This window comes from Schistocerca serialis, chromosome 4, assembly GCF_023864345.2.
Source record: "Schistocerca serialis cubense isolate TAMUIC-IGC-003099 chromosome 4, iqSchSeri2.2, whole genome shotgun sequence".
NCBI classification, from domain to species: Eukaryota; Metazoa; Arthropoda; class Insecta; order Orthoptera; family Acrididae; genus Schistocerca; species Schistocerca serialis.
The window spans coordinates 953201873-953206927 of record NC_064641.1 but is presented as its reverse complement, the minus strand read 5'-3'; positions in this window follow the sequence as shown (position 1 = coordinate 953206927).

Sequence of the window (5055 nt, the reverse complement as noted above, 5' to 3'; positions counted from 1 at the left end):
GTGACGGCTAATGAATTCGTCAATGGCAACACCATCGTTATTGTGTGTTTTTGTTTTTGCTGAGAGCTGACGGAGAGATTCAGTAAGCGGTTTAAAGGTCTCCCTTATTGTTTGCTGTCGATCAATATGCCCTAAACTCAGCAACTGTAATTTTTCAGAAACTGCTTTCCGCGCTTGAATCTCTTTCTGCTTCGTTCACATCTCGATGTAGACTAATCAGGAATCTCCGCAGCGTTAGGCTTTATATATCCGCTCATTTTCTTCATTCTCTTACTATGTACCTGGTCCCCCTTCTCAACAACAAGGAATTCTCCATATATTTTTCCCTCAATAGCCTCGACATTTTCAGTTAAGTAGGCTACATTCTTACCCACTTTATTAACTAACTCATTTAACGCATTGTTGTGGGTTCAGTGAAGAACCCATTAGCCCAAATTGGAGAGTGAGCGGACGATTTGGATGGGATTCGGTTAATGAAAAGGGGACGTACAATTCATCGTTTATTTCCTCAAAACTGTGGCTTACAAATTAAAGTGAACAAACAAATCAAGCTGCTTACAATATGAGGTAATAAAAATGTTATATGCCACAGGTGAACAGAGAAACTTATTTGTGTCGTTTGAATCACAGCCAGACAAAACTGTTTACAATTCGATACATTAACAAATAATCATTGTGCATTAAACTACATACTTTCACCTAATACAGTTAAATTTTGTAATATGAAGCACAAATGTATAATTAACAATTAAATTTTCAGTCAAAGTCCTATGCCTTCTTTAAAAGAGTGATAAAATTTCCAAAAGGTATATCAATTAAAAATGCCCTAAAACCCTTCACACAACAACACGTACATGACTAAAGTTTGCTGATTTCAACAGCGCAGGCGACATTCAAACTCTAGCCAATATGGGCCACTTGCCGGTCAAAACATGTTACGACTGCGGCAGCGGGCAAACTTACATAGGTAATAAAAGAACACAGGCCACCTAGCAATCTTATGAAAATCAGTTTACACGAAGCAGGAAGAGGGGGTGGGGGGAAACATAATAAATACCATACGCAAGTGCACTTGCCAAACCTACTACTAGAAGTACAGTATAAAAAGATCTCAATTAATGACAAAATCCGGGATAGGCCCGGCAATATTGCACCTGAGCGCTAGTAGCCAAAATAAGGTTGACAGATACCAAGGTCTGACATCATGTTAGGGCTAACTGGCACAACAAATAAATAAGAGTAAAAGAACAAGCAAATGGCAATGCCCAAGAATTTAAATAGGATTAAGTACACACGAGGCTAAAATCAATTGCTACCACCTTGGACATCGTCTTAGGCTTAATTGACATTACAAATAAATAAAGATAAAGGAACAGACAAATGACAATGCCCAGCAATTTAAATAAAAATAAGTAAGAACAAGGCTAAAATAAATTGCTAGCAACTTAACAAGCACACATAAAAATATCAGACTGCTGCCAGATCACAAACGGAACAGGCGCGCGCGCAGTCCCCAGCAAGCCAGAAAATTAATAACACACACTCCAGCCTGCCCGACCACAGTAATTTCAATTCAGAATCAGGGCGCGTGAGCACACTGGGTCCACGCAAAACACACACTGCCAAATAATTCCCATCAACAGATACGGCTTCCCCCCGCGCGGGAAAACGGGGGCGACGACCGGGTACACACCAGCAGAAAACTCGAGACCTGGACTCCGACCAAAACTGAATCACGCAGAAAATATAAACAAAACTGAAGTAAGGTGAAACGAACCCCGTCACGCAGACCGGACAGAGCAAACACGCAGAAAGCATGCCCTGCAGTCCTTACAACTCCTGGGTGCGAAAACCCAAGCGATATCGTGGCACCCTTTTCAGAGGCGGAGAACCCCGAGCGATCGCGTGTGGGGATCCATCAGTTGCCCACTACAGCACGTCACCAACACGCCACTCCGCCCAACGGCCAAATCAACGATGCCCGCCAACAACGAGACCACACCTCCGTGCCGCGGCGGAAGACAGAATACCGCCAGCTCGGTGCGAGTCCAACTGCCGAGCCCAGCGCGCGCGGCCCCCCGCGAAAAACGCTCCAGAGGGCAGCAGCCGCCTCAGCGCCTGCGCAGGCCGAACCAGACGGAAACAGAAATAAAAGTCGCTATCGATAGTGGCGGATACGCAACGTGCCAGAGAAATGGCACAGAGAACTGATGTCGGGACACACTGTTCCGTATGTCATCAGGCCGAGCAAGTTCAAGATCGTCAAGGGGCAGTGAAGAGTGATACAGCGGTATTCGATAACATTTCTTTATTCAACTAATTTACAGTACTCGATGGTGAAGCGCAGTGTCGGCGTGCCGCCCGCTGATGTCCCACGAGTCCAGCCAGCTCAACAGACTCCTGGTATGCCAGCGCCGCTGCCATCATCATCAATACCTCCCGCCGCTCTCCCGGACGCCGCCTGCCGATGCGTTGCGACTTGCTCCGCGCTGCTGCCCGCGATCACAGAGACTGCTACAGTCCCTGGTCCTCGCCGCCCTCCACCCCCTTTGGCCTGCTCTGTCCAACCATGGGATGAAGGTGGACGTACTGGTCACCTGTGGCCCTCGGACCGCCCCTGCTTCAAGGTCAGAACCGGACTCGAAGCCGCGCCCTCCTGGATGCTCTGCTGCAGTTTGACGCCTGTGGTGCTCCTAGGATGGCAGTCACCATCTCTGGCGCTGTCGGAGAGTTGTTGCGCCTCCCACAGTCTATGCCCGTCCGAACCCATGTATGACAGGTGGGAAGCAAACGTGGACTGGACCCGAGTCACTCCTGGACCCGCTGCAGACCGCTGTCACTGCCCTCTTTCAGGTAGACCGTGCGATCTCCAAGTTCCAGGCTGCCGTTCCATCTCACCACAGTATTGTGTTCCCGAAGGCGGAATATAGCCCGAACAAGTTTTTTTTTATTTTTCATCAGTCTACAGACTGGTTTGATGCGGCCCGCCACGAATTTTTTTCCTGTGCTAACCTCTTCATCTCAGAGTAGCACTTGCAACCTACGTCCTCAATTATTTACAACAAGTACAAAGAAACAAAGTACAAGTTTATGCCGAATAATAATAGCATTGTTGCCAGACTGGCCCCTATAAGTGTCCGTCCCGATGCTCAACTGACCTGGCAGACACTGTCAAGCTAAAATTGCTTGTCTGTTTATATTGGTTTCTCCCTCGCTTCTGAGGTAGTGTCAGAGAGAGACAGAAACTAAGGCAGGGATAAGTTTCCACACATGAGCCGTTTACAAATCGCCACTCCTGGCTCTGGCCTAGTGCCCCGACTCATACATCGCAGTAGCTTAAAGCAACGACTCGTTGTTGCTCCACTCAAAGCAAACCACTACCACCGTCGCAACTCTGAGCCCGCAAGTGCCATGTTTACCTTGCCTGGCCTTCTGGCTGTCGTCTGTTACCACAATCTGTCAGCAGCCCCAGGTTTCATCGCCCAACCGCGAATTCATTGAATTTTGATAAAATTTTCCTTTCCCTCGACTACGAACGACACTTTTGTAGCAGCATTCACCATTCTCAGAAGAGGCTGGTAATACGTCTCTAGTTCCCTGCAAATACCTCCAACTTCATGCACAATAGCCTAAATTTTCGTATCCATGTACAGGGAATGTGTACACCCGTTCTATGGCGTTTAGAGCTAGACTTGGGTGCGAATTTGTCCATGGTCCAGCGTATACTGATGTACTATCCTCTCTTACCGTGCTATATATGCAGAAACTCTTGAAACATTCATCTGTACCCAACATCACTCAGTCTTCTTCTTTTATCAAGAACGAGAAACCCATACTGTGAATGATTAAAGCAATCAGAACGTATTTTTACAAAATCATTGAACGACATGTCAGTTCCGTACATGTGCCTGGTAAATGTGTTTTAAATTCAGATTGTCTTGTTTCAAGGCTATAATGAGGTTTGCATTATCCCTAACAAACTGTTTCGGGATTCTGGAATATGTTTGGCTTAGATAAAATACATCAGCACCCATACGACGACTGAAACAGAAATATGTACGAATTTGGTCTTGGTTTTAAACAGCTACTTACTCAAATATAAAGACAGTGTTTGGCTTTGCATTTGCAGGTGGACGGATGTCACCTCTTTCACCGAGTGTCGTGTGTGGAATACCATCTGGACCGCGCAGTATCTCCTCTAACAGCTGATACTTGGGTGGAAACAGTGCTTTTGAGAGTACACAAACATATTCAAATCTGACTCCATCTACATTTGTTAGCAGCGTCTTGAGGACATTAGTCTTCCAGCAACTGGATGGACATACAATAATTGCTCATATATTATCAGGAAGGAGAATTCCGTTATCCTTCTTCTTCTTCAGGCCTTCTTTTGCATCTTCACAGGACCAGTCACCGATAACAAAGTCCTTGAGATGAGGTTGTTTCACCCACCCTGCAATGATACTAACTATGCCAGGTACGAACAAGTAGGTGGCATATACAGAAAGATACACTAGAAGGGACATTAATAGTATGTGTCGCCAATATAGCTCAATCCAAATGCACTGATTGGGAGGCATAGTATAGCAATGTACACGATTTTATCCAGTCACCTCCACATTTGGAGAGCGTTTACTCGGTTTTATGTATGTCTATGTATATCCAAGTGTAAATCCACCAAATATATTTTCATAGTTTAGAAAATGCGGGATGATTCATAGATGATCCAGAGGATAGAACAGTTGTGGAGTACAAGCGAATTACTGTGTGCATACTTCCAAAAATGCTTATGGAGTGCTTTGAGGCCATGACACAGATTACTATGAATTCTAAACACGAGCTCATTCTGGCGCGGAGTGCGACATACATTCAAGGAGCTCAAGAGGAGAACACGATCACAGTCAGAAAGATAATATGGAAAATGCCTCAGATCAGTGTATCTGACGAGGAGCGTTTGAAGCTCTTTAAAGTCCTGAATTCTGGTACATTTTTGTCACTGATATTTCGCTCGTGGGAGGTTTTCGAGTAACGAACGTTACCGACTGCGAGCAGGCT